This window comes from Schistocerca serialis, chromosome 3, assembly GCF_023864345.2.
Source record: "Schistocerca serialis cubense isolate TAMUIC-IGC-003099 chromosome 3, iqSchSeri2.2, whole genome shotgun sequence".
Taxonomy (NCBI): domain Eukaryota; kingdom Metazoa; phylum Arthropoda; class Insecta; order Orthoptera; family Acrididae; genus Schistocerca; species Schistocerca serialis.
In genome coordinates this window covers 735,969,106-735,987,605 of record NC_064640.1, presented here as the reverse complement: position 1 = coordinate 735,987,605, position 18,500 = coordinate 735,969,106, and the positions used below count along the sequence as shown (strand labels likewise).

General features: G+C 37.2%; 1 long non-coding RNA gene across 1 annotated transcript in view; it reads right to left on the bottom strand.

The window, feature by feature from the left end:
* Positions 1-12,901: 12,901 nt before the first annotated feature.
* The window catches only part of LOC126469569 (uncharacterized), a 307,523-nt gene continuing 301,924 nt past the window's right edge, over positions 12,902-18,500 (bottom strand). The window contains exon 3 of the long non-coding RNA XR_007586020.1: positions 12,902-13,003. This is a non-coding gene — a long non-coding RNA (uncharacterized LOC126469569). The remainder of the gene's footprint in view (positions 13,004-18,500) is intronic.

Below are 18,500 nucleotides of genomic sequence, written 5' to 3'. Positions count from 1 at the left end.
CCTGTTCCAGATTAAGAGGTGCTTCCTTCGCTCAATATTTCGATATGCAGAATTTCGTGTGTGTATGTAGAGATGTCAATGGTGTGATGATGCAGCTAGGTGTACAACAAAACCCACATGAGTGGCGACTACTTATTGACTTCAGTAAAACCAGCTTGAAAGCAGTACTACTGTATTATGGCAATGCATTTCCATCGGTACTGGAAAATGGGGTGAAGTGATACAGTTCGCAAATTAAGAATATATTAACACACATAATTTTTAAAAAAAATCTATTTATACCAGTGGCTGGTTAGATCTATGTTTGGAGTATCTGTCCATGTAATCCTTTTTAATTTTCTTATTTCCTTTACCTATTTTTTTTAAAGAAAACCCTTGTACTTCACCCCAGGTAAAGGGGTGAAGTGATACAATATATGAAATGGCTGCTGTATCATGTACTGACAGTGCTGGGGTGAACTGAAACAAATAGTATGTTTTTAAAAAACTATTTATTCACAAAGAAATTAGAAAACATTTTTTGGAAATTGAAGGTAACCATAGTGAAGAGTCGCTGGCTTTGGAATACATGAAATAACTTCATGATGGTATACAATACTTGACTCCTTGATTTCTGGCCATGCAAAAGTGTCTCTATAGCATCTATACTGTTTTAGAAAACTTACTTCTATAACCCTGTTACTACCACTACTGGTTTCTGACACACCTGAGACTTGCGAACAATATAACTTATCCTTTTTTGTTATTTGGTCTTTTAGTTTTACAAGCAAAAAGTTTCCTACAGTGAGGGTCATGCAATCAACTTCTGTGGTGGGCTCAACTACTTCACAGTTTCTTTCTGACTTTCTTCTGGGGCTGCCATATGGTATGCTTCGTCTTTGTCATTGCTGTCATGAGACGTCTCCAGTTCTTCTTCTGATTCTGGTTCATCTTTTCCAACGTTCTTGACACTTCTTTCTGGTTCAACGTGGAGTTTTCTGTCCACCTGGTTCTTGGTCTAGGTTTTTGTTTCCCATAGTGTAGCTCCCGAAGCAGACTTTTTACAGATTCATCCAGGTTTTCTTCAATATCAACAGGATTTGCATGCACAACTTTTACAAGAAATTCAGCTTTATTGAAATGTAGGGTATGTGTTAGTTGAGTAAAGTTTCCAGTATTCTAAAAAAAAAGCACAACATAACCTGTCGCAGTAAACAATTCAACTGACCTGAAAAATTGCCACGAAAAAACAGTTGACTGTCACAGGGATTAGGACAGACCTAGATGGTCGAGAAACATCATTGTAGCCAACATTTACTTTCAGTTGCTAATACAGAAATATATTATAGCAAACGTTGCATTTTGTCTCAATTCACCCCATTGTATCACTTCACCCCAGATTATGGTACCTTTGGCTCACGCAGTAGACATGAAAGAAACTTGTGAAACCATGGCTTTGCTGCTAGAGGCAATCAAACTTAAGGATCGTGAATGGCAGCTTTGCTATGATTTGAAAGTTGTTGCACTCTTTACAGGTTTACAGGCTCGATTCACGAAATATTGCTGCTTTTTGTGCCTTTGGGACAGCCATGACACCATGAACCGCTATACAGTCCAGGAATGGCCTATAAGGAAGTCATATGTTCCTGGAAACGTAAATGTGAACAATACCCCATTGGTTGAACCTGATAAAATCATTTTGTCTCCCCTTCATACCAAGTTGAGCCTTATCAAGAACTTTGTCAAAGCTCTGAATAAAGATCGTGAGGCCTTCAATCCCTTAAAAGAAAAGTTTCCCAAAGTAAGTGAGGTAAAGCTGAAAGAGGGTATATTTGTTGGACCACAAATAAGAAAATTTCTGAAAGATCCAACCTTTGATACCAAACGCACACAAATCCAATTAGGTGCTTGGTCTTCTTTTAAAGCAATTGTGACAGGCTTTTTGGATAACAGAAAAGAGAAAACTATGTTACCATTATGAAAGAACTGTTAGAAAATTATAAGAATGTTGCTTTTTACATTCTCACCTCGATTTCTTCCTGGAAAATTTGGGAGCCGTAAGCGATGAGCATGGAGAACGCTTTCACCGAGACATTCTTACCATGGAATACTGTCACCAAGGCCACTGGAGCCCTTTGATGATGGGTGACTACTGCTGAGGTCTTGTTAGGGAGAGTGATGAAACAGCAAACAAAAGGAGAGCTCTGGCATCGAATTTTTCAAAAACCAAAGACTATTAAAGGTGAAAATATGTGCTGAACTAATTGGGACCTTTTATTGGCATCATGCCCATATATACATACCAAATAGTATTCATTTCAAACGTTCTGAATGTGTATTTTTGTTTGACTTAATTGTGTCTATTTTTGCTATTACCAATTTTTATCCTGCTGTGTATCTAGGAAATGTGACACCATAGAGAAAAACTGATTCTACCAGTGTATTCAGCACCCAAAAATTAGGTAAATTTACAAACCAGATACAGGTAAGCACACATTAGTATTTGTTTGTTCCTAGATCCCTTTAGACACATTAAAATTTACTAGTCTGTTCACATACTGGAATTGATGTATTTAATGTGCTTATCCCTTTATGGCCACATTCTATCTAAATACCAAGACCCTTACTGCTTCTTTATTTACAATGGGTTGACTGTTGATGATGACGGCAGGTTAATGCAGAATACTGTTTTGACTACTATGGAAATTTATTAATATTATTTTCTCAGGGTTTGTAGTGAATTGATATATTGTTAACAATTTACTGAGCTGACGTATAAAAGAGCTAACTACATATAGGGTATCTGCATTTTGAACTGCTTTTGTTAATAATATTGTTTTATGTAAATCAGTATGGACGTTCGAGTCACTGATATGGATCAGGAGAAGTACAATTTCCATTAATGATCCTTGAGGTGCCTGAAAGCTGACTGACCACTCTTCTGAGAAATATCTTGTGATCTTTAAACAGTAACAAATTTTGTGACTCTACTTGTCTTGCCTTATACCTATTTTTTGTGTGTGACTGAAAAAAAAACAAATTAATCCATTAATCTACATCCAGCATTGGTGAAACCGATCTTTTTATGGCTATACCCATCCATTAATTAAAAAATTGTGTCACAAAATATGGATAAGGAGAGAACCATTAGCGAATAGAGTTCAGAATACAGTTTATTTCACTTCAAACATTTTACATGCTATTGGTAGAAATATTTATATATAAGGCTAAGAGAAATGAGGTACATAAAATTTCATGATATTTGCATCAGTGGAACATCATTACCTATCATGTGAAAATTGTATATGCAATAACCTTTTAAGCAATGATTTCTTACAACTTTGTCTGACAGTAATTAGTTAGAACTTTGAGTCACTTAAGTCTGATTCCTCATACTCTGTTATGGAGCAGCATGCTGTCCTCTCAATCCAATCTTCTAAAACAGTTTTGAATGTACTGTAGCTAAGACAATGGATAGCTTTTGAAAGTCTATTGAAAAATCTGGGTCCTAGATATTTGTGGCTATTGTGAACCTTAACTAGCTTACTGTGAGTGTATCAACTGATTGTCCAGTTCTTGTGTTGTGTTCGAGACCAGACATCCTAAGGTTAAAATCATAAAATTTATCTTTAACATTGAGAAGGCAAATTTACATATAGAGGCTAGGAATTACAATTACACTACGATCTTTGAAGTAATCTTTACAAAATTCTCTTGTGGTAAGTGCTGCTATACATCTGGCACCCTTTTCTTGCCATCTGAATACAATTTTGAGCTGGGGGAGTTACCACGTAGAAGAGCTCCTTTTGTAAGGCAACAGTGGAAAAATGTGAAATGTCCATACACTAATAGGTTTATGCTTAATTATTCCTCAGTTTGTACAACAGATGAATCACTCAAGATAATTTCGAGCACAGTTTTTCTATGTGACTCATCCAGCTGAGTTTCTGGTACATGTAGAAACCCAACAGGTTAATTATTTTGTAATCTTTATTGGAGACACTAAAACTGAAAACAATGACTTCTCTTTTATTATAATTTGTAAACACCTTATCTCAAACCAATAATAAATTTGTCCATTGCTCCTCCAGATCATCAACTTGCATAATTAGAGTTGTATCACCTGCGTCTAATAAGAACTCAAATGGTAAAAATGAGGGTAAATCATTCATACACACAGTTAATAAGAAAGTACAGAGTACTGAGCCATGTGGGGTTCCTTTTGTAGCAGATCAGCATTCTGATCTTTGAGTAAAGTTACTGACTGTTCTCCCTTGCTTTGCTGTGACTCAGCAACATGAAGAGGATTCTCTCCAATTCTGTAGTATTGGCACTTTATGCTGTGGGAGTCAGTATCAAACATTTTTCTCAAATCCAGAAGAGTTTCAGAGGTTATTTCTTTAAACTTAAAAGAAACCACGTTGTTAAGAGCTAAGTATGGTATTCTCATTCAAATGCTGGTCCATCTGTTTGTACATATAATATTCTATTGTCTTTGGTATTATTGGTGTGAGTGAGATGACATGGCAGTTATCAGGGGATGCTTTATCACCTCTGATATGAGTAGGTATTAAAATAGTAATTTTTGACCATCTGGAGACATCCTGTCATGAAGTATTTGGTTGATGATTTGAGTTAGTGGCTGTAAAATTTCTTTATTAATGTTTGTATTACATAGTTTGAGAGCCCATAGAAGCTTTTGGTTTTTGAGTTGCTAAGTTTGACAACTGCTTCACATACTGTTCTGTAAGTTACACAAGACCAGCAGAAATTGTCAATAGCTTGCTGTCTAGAGCTGGGACCAAAGATTTGGCATTATTTACATCTTCAGCGAGATTTTTTATTTGTGCCAGGACTGGTAAATTGTGCATTTAGGTGCCTAATTAGATTCAAATGTTGTGTTGAATTTCAGATATTACTTTTGTTTTAATAACTTTCCATCCTACTTCACACTTTGAGTTGAGTATACAGTTGTCATTAAGTATCCTCTGACTGTTCTCATTTCTAATCTATACATCCTTCTTGTTTCTGTCTAAGCTTCCTTCTCAGCTGGATTCTGCTGCAATCTGTCGCAGTGTTCAGTCATTTCCTCACTAAGTTGGCTCAGGTGTGGCATGTCCCAGTCCCTCAGTTCTTGAGGTTTATTACACTGGTTCTGTTTTGTGTGTTTTTTGTTATAGATGGGACATGTGACAATGTTTTCTACAAGTAATTTTAAAAATTTCTGTGTTGATTCGTAGGCAAACATAACATTAGCGACTACTGTACCCCAGTTGATGAAGCTAAGATGATTTTTTAACTGATTCAATTCATGTTCATTGCCTGGTCTGATTTCCCTTCCAAGTTAAGGTGAAGAACTGTCTATTTTTTTGCTTAGAGGGTGGCCTAAGCCATGGTTCAGCATGGTCAGAAATCGTGAGGTCTGTAGTATTAAATACAATTTTATTTGGTTGAAAGTTGCAGATTATATTATCTAAGCTTGCATTGAGCCTGATGGGATTATCATACAGACAGTAGTAGTCTAGTGATCTTAATATGTCTAATAGGTACAACATATGTTTAGTCTTATACCTAATGTCTATGTTAATATTACTAAATATTATAACTCTGCCATTATTATGCACCAGGAAAGAATTACCCAAATAGGATGGATATCGATAGATGTGATTTGCATTTACAGAGAAGTAAATTATTACAATTTCGGGAAAACTGAATGAGTTATTTGAGAGACAGAGCCTTACAAATTGAGGAAATCAGAAATTCATTGGTTCACCTTTAGCCCTTCTGTAAGCAGTTATTTAGTTTGGCATTGATTGACAGAATTGTCTGTCCTCCTGAGGAATATTGTGGCAAATTCTGTCCAACTGGTGCATTAGATCACCGAAATCCTGAGCTGGATAGAAGGGACTGTTCATAATGCTCGAAACATTCAATACTTGTAAGAGATCCAGCGTCCTTGCTGGCCAACGTATGGTTTGGAAGCATGAAGACCAGCGATAGAAACTCTCATTGTATGCATATAGGTATTATCTCGCCAGAATGTAAGCTCAGGATGGCTTACACTGAAGGGCAACAAAATGGCGCATAGAATTTAGTTGATGTACTACTGTGCTTTGAGGATTCCACAGATGGGAACCAAAGGGTGGCTGCTATGAAATGAAGTGGCACCCCTAGCCCGTCATACCCACTTGTCAGGCCATATGGTGGATGACAGTCCAGTTGATATCCTGCTGCTGTCCAGGTTGTCTCCACACATGTATTTGCTGCCCTTTGGGCATCAGTTCAAAGTGTTACTCATCCCTGAAGACAATTCTACTCCATTCATTGCGATTCCTGGCTGAATGTACCCGACACTGCTGCAAATGGGCTTGCTGGTGTACAGAGGTCAATGGCATTTGGGGCAAGGCACACCATGACCTCAGCCCCTTTTCGGTGAACTACCTATTAATAGTTGTTGTGGTCACTGAAAAAGCGGTTGTATGTCTGATCAATGATAATGTTGCATCCAGGGCTCTGAGTGCCTCTAAGAATTGTTCAGTCTTCACTTTCTGTCATCTCCTTAGCTCGACCACTTCCTTATTGATACTATGTTTGACTATGGTTGACCCATTCCTGCTGAAATTGTCAAATAATCTCATTGCCACTATTCAAATGTTGAGCATTTCACCAATAACTCCAACCAATTTCTTTGAGCCCAACAACATACCCTCTCTGAAATGCTAACATCTGCATGTATTGTTTGTGCACCTGTCTGTGAGGCATAGTTACTGTCCACTTGATTACACAGTATGAAATTCACGAAGACTTTATGCCCTGATACTGGCATGTCCTGAGTTTACTATACTTGCCAGCTGCAGGGTGAAATTGTGGTGCAGCATCATATATTCATCCACTGGCTGCCAAAGTTTACGATTTTGTATTTTCCGTCAATACCTGTACGAATTTCAATTGTGACCAATTTACATAGCTCCTTCCTGGTGTATCATTTTTTTTAAATTTTTATAGTATTTTAAGAGAATTCTAATCATTTTTTCAAGGTCTTCTAGAAATAATTCCATGTTATTACTAGGAGAGCGTTATGTTGATACAGCTATTAGTTCCTGACTTAGAATCAGCATTTTTGAATCTTCAAAAACTGCTTCTACACTTCATATTCTAAATTAGTGGGTTGTTTGATAAAGATTGAAACACCATAATACTTCAGATTTCCTCTACAATAACATGTGGCTAATTAGCACTGATAAGGTACACTTAATCCATGTTCACTATGAATTAGCCAGTATCCCTTTACTGAATAAACATCACAATTTAATTCTTGTAACCAGTACACCATTTCTGTAAGTTTATTTTTAAGTCATTTACATTAAAAGGGATAAAAAATAAAGTTTTTGCATTGATATCTGGTATTGGCAATTAGCATATACTGGGTTGATGAATAAATTCGAACAGAGTTTTTGGTTATCTCTAATGTATGCTCCTTCACTATTTACAACAGTCTGCCAATGCTGTGATAACTCTTTGATTCTGCGACTATAGAAATTATGTGATTTTTAGTTGAAGAACTCATCAAACCATTTTCATAGCATATCTTCATGCAGAAAGGACGTTTCCTGAAGGCTGTTCAACAGAGAGTGGTAAAGGTGAAAATCCGAGGTCGCAAGACCTGTGTGGTGTTTTTTGTCAGTCTAGCAGAATGCTGGCGGGCGTTACTGTGAAGCAGCATCAGTTCACGTGGTCTTCCTTATCACTGTGCATGGATTGTGTCTGCAAGACATCTCAGCTGTTGGCAATAAATGTCAACAGTGATGGTTACACCTTGGGGAAGCAATTCCTAGAACATCACACCATCGCTGTCTTACCGGATGCATAACATTGTCTTCTGTGGATGCACTTAGGTCTTTGTGCAGGGATTTGGTGCTTTGTTTGGGCTCAGTCATTCCTTTCTTTTCTCTATGTTAGCATAAAGACAACATTTCTCATCACCAGTAATGATACAGGATAGGAATGGTTGGTGTTGTTCATGACCCAACTGATGACGAGGGAGCAGAGATGACCACTCACTGATTTTTGTGATTTTGGCTTAGAGCATGCAGTACCCATACACTTGATTTTGAACCATCCCCATTCTTTGGAAATGTCTCAACATGGTGGAATCATAACAGTTCATCAAATTTGCTAGTTCTCAAGTACACTGATGTGGGTGACTGTAGATTAACATGTTTAAATGAATGTGGGGTGTCACTAATGTCAAAACAATTGTCCTTAAAATGGGAAAAACATTTTTTAGCCGTACTTTGTCCAATGGCACTATCCCCATACACAGCACAAATGTTTTTGGCTGCCTCCACTGCTGTCATCCCTCTCTTTGAACTCAAAAAAGAAGAATATGTCAGAAATGTTCCCACATGGCATTCCATTTTCTAGTGTCCACAGCTCCACTCACTACCTCCAATTGAAAATATTACAATATGTAAACTCAAATAGTAACAGTGAACTACAAATAAAAAATGGCAATCAATAGAGACATCCATAGTATCTGGAATACCATCATAAGAAACAAAAATGTTACAAACTGAAGCAATGTCCTTATATGTTCAAGACAGATAGGTATCCACACATTTTTGAACGGATAAGATTCTGACAGCTATACTGACTTTAGACAGAATTGCAATGACCTTTATTCATTTCACTGGACTGAGCTGCTAGAGAATATTAATTTCTTTGTTTATAATTCTTGTCATGTTCCATATAATTTTTCCTGTGTCATTGCTCACAGCTATAATTAAGACGCACAACTTACCATTGAACCTGGTCAACATTTTGATACTGAAGATAAGGAGAGCAGTTCAAGATGTGTTCAGTGAACTCAAAAGCAAACTTTTATTATTCCAACTGACCAAGTATCTGAATTAGTTTTGGTCTTTCACAAATTCAGTAAGTGGTTCAAAGTTACGTACTCAACTGCTCAGTAACGATATTGGGGTGAAGGTGGCAGATGATAGATATAAAGCTGAAGTATCAAATTTGGTCTTTCAAATTTTTTTCACTGTGGAACTTTGTAATACAGTTCTTCATTTACTCCTTGCATGAAAACCACAATGCCAGATAATGATGTAGTCATCACAGAATAGACACGCACCTACATTGTTCTCTTGTGTCAAGAAATTGGGGAGTGATAAGTACTGTTAATATTCTATACAGTTCATGCAAATGAAGTTGCCCCCTTCTATCAACAGATCATTTCAGGTTACTGGAAAAACTAATGATGCTGTGTTAAGCAATTAGACAATTGCTAGCCGCTAACAGTTTTAAGAAAAAGTTTATTGGAGGATGAAGATATTAACAGGCTCATATTATCTGATGCAGAACTATGGAATTTATTTTTCGATCATCGATTATGACCTACTTGTAGAAAAAATCTCATCTACGGCAAACAACACAGATTCTTCATACAGAGATCCTTGAAACTTAATTTTGGTGTCTTCTTTTTTTTCTTTCCTATGATAATATAGTATACACTATATTTTAAACCATATATATCCTGCAACTATAATATTTTAATTATGAGCATAGGAATCATAATAATAGTAATAATATTAAACAAAAATTATCTGTAATAGGACAAAAATAATTTCAAAAGTTAAACATACAAACTACATTCAGCATAAACTGCAAGGTGAAATACATTAGCAGTCTGCTAAGATAGTACAAATACACTATCACAACACCATGTCTTTGATGAAACATACACTGCCTTCAAAGCAGATTCTCATAGTATAATATATGATAAAGAAGATAATGATTATCTTCAGAAGCTTATTATAACTCATATTTGAGATTTCTGAATGTGGAGTAAATTTTTTAGGATAATGTTATTTTGAAAGACTTTAATATCAACTGCTCAAAGTGGCCCCCTTGCATTTTCCAAACATTTAGTAACTCACTGAATCACGCTATTCTGAAATATTTCAGACATACTTGCATACACAGTTACATGAGCAGTTGGATGTTCTTTACTAGTTCTTGTACATTCTTTGTCAATTGAATAAATGTGCACACAAGGACAAGTGCCTCTGGAGGAACAAATATACAGGAATTTGGCAAATACAGAGGCTATGAAACTGGACTTATGTAACTAACCCATTTCCAGGAATGGCTGTACATATTCCTTCCAGATTGCGCAAGTGCACCATTATGTTGTAACTACAACCTCCTCTGAATGTAAAATGGAATACTTCCAGCACTTCAGGCAAATTGTTTATGAGAAATGGGTGATGGTTCAAATGGCTCTGAGCACTGTGCGACTTAACTTCTGAGGTCATCAGTCACCTAGAACTTAGAACTAATTAAACCTAACTAACCTAAGGACATCACACACATCCATGCCCAAGGCAGGATTCGAACCTATGACCGTAGCGGTCGCTCAGCTCCAGACTGTAGCACCTACAACCGCACGAAATGGGTGATGCAGTCAACTGATTTAGGAAGTGGGGACCTGAAATACAACTTCCTATACATTCAGACTAAAGCAAATCTGATATACATGATTTTAGGAGATGTGCAAGCTGTCTGCACACCAATAGTGGCATTATGCATATTGAAGTTATCGTCACCTATTGCTACTGCTTCATCAGACCATATTAAAACTTTTAAGAAGTTATCACCCGGTTAATATGATGGTTGAATCCATCCACAAACTGCATCTGTAGAAGGTAATCTTCTGGATGCAGGTGTTGAATTATCAAATAGTGATTCATGTGGATCTCTTCACCATGCAACATGTCAATTACTATTCTTTGCAAGATATGCTACTGTGTTACGTCATGTGTACTTAGCTGGGTCCTTCATGTATATCTTCAAAAATGGCACCTCTTGTAACTGTGCTATGGCTAGTGTATATGTGGCATCTGTTCAGTGATAGTCAACTAAAACAATTGGTCTCTCAAAGGCAAAAACCATATGACAAAATCAATTTTTGTGTGGATAACATTGACCAGGATACCTAATAGCATATTGACAAGCAGGAACTTTAGCCATATAATCTGATGCACCAAGGCCCAAAAGCTTATCAAAATATTTGGCATTTTTTTATGCCATAAATGGAACTGAAATGAGCATTTGGTGTCATTGGCTGGGAGGCCCCTTGCGGGGCAGGTCCAGCCGCCTTGGTGCAGGTCTTCTTACATTCGACGCCACCACCTGCGTGCTGGATGGGGATGAAATGATGATGAAGACAACGCAACACCCAGTCCCTGAGCAGAGAAGATCTCTGGCTGTCAGGTAAAGAACCTGGGCCCGTAGGATGGCAATCCGTCATGCTGACCATTCAGCTATCGGGTCAAACTTTATACTATATAACTCTCTATACTGTTCTGTAATAAACACAAGGGCAAAGTACAGCATGTACTAATCCCCATCTATGGAACAGAACATGTATACACTTCATTCATCAAAGGGGGCCACTGCCCTTAAGAAACATCAACACTGGTACAGCTTGTTCTTTGTGACATACAGAGTTACAAATATCAACATAGGTTTTTTTTTTTTAATGTAACTCATATCCTGACAATATCCACTATGTACAGAGTTTTCAAAACAATTTTGCATCAATGGTTCTCAAAAGGAGTCACATAGCTATCTAGGTCATGATGTCAACAATGTATTCACGAAAGGCTTAAGATTCCAATTACATTGTTTTCTTGACAGTAATAGGCAAAATAGGTCAAGATTTCCATCAATGTAACTAATAATAACAATGACTGGACACCCATACAAAAATGGTCTGCAATTATTAGACTGAATAGTTAAATGTATAATTAGTTGTTATTCAGTGTTGATGATTGTGATGATAAAAATAGGAAGAAAGTTTGGCAATTATCTGTAAAATGGCTTATTTACCCTATGGACAATGCACTATCCTAATGAACATAATGTGTAGGAGACATGAAAGTGGCATGCATTATAGTTGTTACTAATCAATGGAAGAAAGGTTTGAATGTATTAGGTGAACATACACACTTAGATAGTGTGGTTATAGGAGGTGGACAATAACATGGAAACACAAAAATACAAGACATTATTTCACCTAATACAGTGTAGGAAAACTGCTGGTACTGAAAAAGCTACTAATCATATCAAAATGGCTAAATACAGGTGGTCCTGCACAGTTTTCAAGTGAAGCTTAAGTAATGTTGAGTGATTAGCTGAGAAAAGTATGTAGTCTATAAAAAAAATTAGTGTGAGAGTGGAATGAATTTAATGGCAGCCCAATCTATAACATTTATTATATCACTGAAGTGGGTAATGGAATAAGAAGAATCATTCATACATAAAACAATAAAAGTTTTCCTGTTTTATTTTAAACTTTAGATAATACTTGAGTGACTAGGTGCTATTTTGTTGCAAACATAATTGAGTGCAATGAATGAATAATTTCTTAAGTCTTAAATATATGTGCCATATTTCATACAATAGTTGTTTCATCATTACAACATTGAATACTTAACAAATTACATATTCTGAGTGTTCATTGACATACAGAAGACAAACAGATTAAAATTTAAAAAATGTCTTACATATGGCAAGTGAAGAGCCAACTAATGTGACAAGGCAAAATATTTTTACTACATATTTGATGATCCAGTGGTAAAAACTGTTACTAATATGGTAAAGACATTAACGCATTTCAGTATAGAATTTTTCCTAAAATTAACACTTTTGTGGCTGGCCTACAAGGAACAAGCAGCTAAAACATAATTAAAACCTTTCTGATAAACATTGTATCAAGCAAACTCATGTGAACACACATGATGAAATGTGGAGGCATATGGAACAATAAAATGTAAGCTTTCTACTGAATGATGAATAAAAGTTTTCCATCAATTAGTAAACTACACAAAATCAAAGAAATATTACTGCTACACTCATTGTGATGCTGGCTTCACTCCAAGTGTGTGTTTTGGGTTTCTCTATACTCAAGAAACTGTATCTGTTATTAGACTGCACTCATGCTTCAGCTCCACACCTTATTCTGTGCCCTTTGTACAACACCCTCCAGGCACTGCATTAACCTGAAACAGAGTGTCCATAGTAGTTCAGTACCAAGTATAATCAAAAACTAAAGGATGGAGACAATTTGCTTCTGCCTTTAAAAAAAACTCATCATTTCTTACAATAATTCTGTAGTATTTGGTTGTGTTGGTAATTTCCTCACTTTGGTTATGGAGATATCTACAGCTTCCATATAACTGCTGTAATTTCATTTTACGTAATGGTAGATGGTCCTGGGCAGAGATTAATTTGTTAATTGTGACAGGGAATTGGTCTTATTGGGTTTTTAAATGCAGACATAATGATCTGTCTATGACAGATTATTGTACTATTAACCAGCATGCATTAACGAGTATCCAGTGCTTGTTGTTTACTACCCTGGAAAGGTGACCCACAAATCTGCAGTATTTTCATTATTTTCATTTCAGTGAGACAAATTTCTATTGAATTTGTTGTATTTTATGACAAGAAAGAGCTACCAATGATTATTATGTGACATGTTTTTAAGTCCTGTACGACATCACAACTCTTTATCAAAATATTATATGGTTGTCATTGTGTACTACAGAATAACAGGTCTTTCCATTTTCCTTTTTTATCTTAGTTGTTGAGCAGTTACAGAAGTTTATGGTAAAAGAGGATTTTTCTCAAGATTCTTTTGATTTTGTATTTGAAACTGACCTTTTAAATTCCCCAGATGATTCTTTTTAAGAATACCATATTGTAGTTGCATAAATTATGGTGTACAAATGCAGTGGTATGTATCAGAGTAATAAATCAGCACAACAAACAATTTTTGCTATTTTAATAACAGATCACCATCATCTCATTTTATGTACCGCATTCATGGATGCTATTAACCCACCAGTATCATACTTCATCAGCAGGTGTCAATATTCCCAGTGTTTATATCTGCTGGTGAATCTCAGAATATTATTGTATTGGTTGTGGTTGATCCACACTTTAATCAGATCATCCAAAGGGCAATGAACTATCAGAAGGAATGATGGGTTCTGTACTACCAAGTGGCCATCTAGATTTTAGTTTTCAATTATTGCCCTTTATTAACTAAGACAAAGGCTGTCATGATTGGTTTTCAAAGAACGCAAGTGATTTTCTTACTCATTTTTACCCTATTCAGGTTTTGCCCCATCTCTAATGACTTTACTGTAAATAGTCATTAAATCATAATGTTCCTTCCTATTTCCCTAAGATCAAAATACAACAGTTTAAGAATATCTTATTTCATGACTTCATATTACCATCAACAGTTGCAAGAACTTCAGAGTGGTGTGTTATTCAGCCCAACACAATAATAGTAGTAACTGCCTATTTTAAATGCATTTTACTCTGTTACTTTCCAGATCAAAAAATATTTATATCAAATAACCTACCTCATCAATAGCTCAAAATCTTAAACATGGCTGTGAAACAGCAACTGTGTAATTCGGAACAGATCGAAAATTCAGCCAAAAGCAGTGCCCTCTGTAGACCAGTTTTTCCTGCTCGCTTGAGCCTGTATATTTCTAGCAATTGAATTAGTCTCTGGCATAAAGTATATGTAATTTATGCATATATTTTATTTTGAGACACCTATTCTGTTTATATGATAACAAGAGCCTCTACCTGTGGGCATTTGCTGAGTAGTCTTTCTACAGTACGATACATGTAATCTCACGCTATCTAAAGCTATGGCTTGTGGTAACTCTTGTTTCACCAATTTCATTTATGACAAGAGGAGCTCAGCTTCATCTAATCAATTGGTGCAACATGTGATGTAATAAATGAGTACATTTACTTCAGAAATGTTTTTCTATTAATATTTCTTTGCTGTTAGTAAAAATCATTTTGTAACTGCTGTATACATTTTTAGTGCCAATGCTTCTGAAGAAGATATTTTTACAAATATTGAAACCATGATCAAGGGATAATAAACCTTTATTTTCAATTGGTTGGCTGATTTTTCGCATCAATATATACTGTTCTGGAGCCAAAGTACAACATAGCACAATTTAAAATAAGAGAGTTGACTGTTGTATCTCTTCAAGGCTGTTAACACCGCATAATCTGCCCTATCACCCATAGCAACTTTTGTCTGAAGCATTTTTGTCAATCACTAAAAATGCTCATGTTAATCTTGCTATCTGTTTTACATGCTTCACTCAATGTTTAAAAATCAGACAAAAAAGTAAGAATAGTGAAAGTGACCAACTCGGTTAACAAATATACCAACTTAATGTCCAAAACTGGAAAATTACAGTTTGGCATACATTATTATATGCAGCTTAGGTAGTAACAATTGGAAGGCAGCACTTACGCAAACTGCATGAAGAAGAGAGCAAAATGCAAACGATGACATCTATTAAACTGAAATAAAAGTAGCAAAGAGAATTTTAAGAGACAGGCTATGAACACTACGGGATCAAAAACCGATTCTGATAAGCAAACAACAAAGGCATGACCTTACTGAATCTTTTTGTGTTCCGTAAATAAAGAGAGCCAAAAACCAAACAGGACTTACAGTAAGATCAGCAATACCACTTCAAATGCTTTTTTTCCTCACTATTTATGGTCTGGAAAGAAACCACTGTACAATGCACAAAATTCATGTAAGCAAATGGGGCAAATGACTACTCAGCCAGAATACCAAAGTGTTAGTGAAAAATGTTTTCTCTAGAATTCAGAAATGTTACACAATTTATTGACCAACTACAAAGGAGACCTACAACTTATTATTCCTACTTACTTATTTAGGTGCAGCAGCAGTATCACACAAAGAAACATTGATTACACAAGAAAGTGTTCAGAGAGGAGCAGCTGTAATAACAATTACAGGAGGTGAAACAACACAGCCAGAAATTGATAAAAAATGAAACAGTGAGAGTGACAGCATATTCAGCTAATGAAAGATCTACATCATCAGATGATCTACCCACAAAGAGAATGCAAGTTGCTTAAAAAAAAAAAAACTACTCATTGAGGAAAATGTATATGTGAGAAAGATGGTATCAACAACTGTTGCTTAGAATCTTTTAAAAAGTTAAAAAAACAACCCGACTTTGAAATTTGTCCTATAGAACGAACATCATTACAAATATTCATTGCATGCCTCTTCAGTAGGCCAAATTCAAACATAAATATATTCATTACAATGAAATGAATACCCCTAGCTGTATACAGGCGTTGATATAAGTCAACATGGACAGTTGAAAATCTGTGCCCCGACTGGGAATCAAACCCAGGGTCTCCTGCTTACATGGCAGATGCCCTATCCATCTGAGCCACCAAGGACACAGAGGATAGTGCAATGGCAGGGACTTATCTCTGGTATGCCTCCTGTGAGACCCACATTCCCAACTTCTTGTCCCACACTATATTCATAGCACCCCTGCCCATTATACTCATTACTCACAGTTTTTTGCTGATTCCTGGAAGAGTTCTGGCACTGTTTGTGCATCCCCACGAAAGAAGAAGATGGTCAAGTGGCCGGTGACCTTTAACAATATATATATATATATATATATATATATATATATATATATATATATATATATATATATATATGTCCAAAAGAACAGATACCATCTTCATACATATAAATACCTTTGTTCACAAACTTGAAGGTAGTCTTGAAGGTGTCTTGAACAAAACAAGGGCTCCTACTGGTGGAAGCAAAGCTGTGAGGACAGGGCGTGAGTTGTGCTTGGGTAGCTCAGTTGGTAGAGCACTTGCCCATGAAAAGCAAAGGTCCAAGTTTGAGTCTCGGTCCGGCACACAGTTTTAATCTGCCAGGAAGTTTCATGTCAGTGCACATTCTACTGCAGAGTGAAAATCTCAGTCAGTGTTACAATTGTTTCAACAACCACCAAACCAGGGCATTGTTACCTCTCACCAAACAGATGAACACTCTAAATCACAGATCAAGTACTATGTTAGCACTGAAGATCATGATATGAAGCCTGCCACCCCCTTAATTAACTGTGCTACATCAACAGGTGTGCACTGTGTAAAATGGCTGCCTGCTGCCATCTCCACCTCCCACCTAACCAGTGCTAGTAATATACTGATCAGTGACACTGTTAATGAACTACAACCCATTCACTTTCATTCTAATGATTCAGTGCATACTGACATTATGGACAGACATACTCCAGAGTACTGCAACTGTTGACCAACAATCGCCACCATATATGACCACTTTTCACTGCAGAGAACTGATATTTGCAGGTTATTGCAGACAAATCCATCCTACAAATGACCTACCTATGCCAGACCATGCTCTTCCATGGCCTACACCTGAACTTTACATTCTATGTGATACCATAGATCACCCGGGTGACGTCACACTTGGTAAGTTTGTACTGTGCCCCACGTCACGTCATCACGACGACGTCACATTGACAACAGCCGTATCTTGCTCTGGGCCACACCTGCCACATGAAGTCACTCAAATAGCAGGCATACCGTGTCTACCTGCAACTGCACAGAGTTTTCACACCTCGTGAGAACAGCATATCAGTATGGCGAGCCTGACTGCAACTACGAATCACACACTGTGTGAACACAAGGACTACCTTCAACAGCTGCCGAGTTGGGTGATCTACACTGATGTGCCATCTGCCACCCTGTCCACCGCACTGTACTCCTTGCTTCCCCACTACTACACCATCCTTCATGACGCCGATGCACCAGCTGTGGCACCTGTGCCACATTCTGTGATAACTGGTCACGACTCTCTCATTACAAATACACCTACCGCAACTACCATGCTGCACCTCCAGCCGCCGCCTTTATCAGTGCCACCATAAGGTCTTCATGAATCTTCACCATGTACTTCACATGATTACAACCTCGTACAGGTCCTGGTCACTCGCCACCAGGCAGATTACCACCGGCCACACACTAAGTTACATCTGCCACCGCTACAAGTTGATTCCCTGGAAGAATGGTTCACACTCCGTGAGTGCATGATGCAGTTGGCCAGGATCACAGACGACTGTGACAAGTTTTTGGTGCTATTGAACCACCTCCCTACCAACATCAATCTTATCAGTGATGTCCTACTGCATGCACCAACCACTGGCAGATATGAGACAGTGAAGATGCTCATACTGAAATGCCTATCGCATTCACCTGCCCAACAACTCCATAGCTGAGAATTAATACTACCCTAGGTCCACTGGTCCGACACCAGCCCCACCACCTTGTCCCTCATAAACTAAAGGTGGCCGAGGCCATGATCAAGGAACTGTCAGTGCATGCGCCTCACTGACTACAATGAGAATGGAAAAAGATAAAATGTGGTGCGTGTGCAGAGACTACAGACATTTGAACACGCACACCATCATTGATAATTAGCCCATGTCCAATATTCACTACTTCCTCCGGCAACTGGCTAGTGCAACCATACTTAGCATGATCGACTCTAAAAGAGATAGTTGGCAGATCCCAATGGCCATGAAGGACATCAC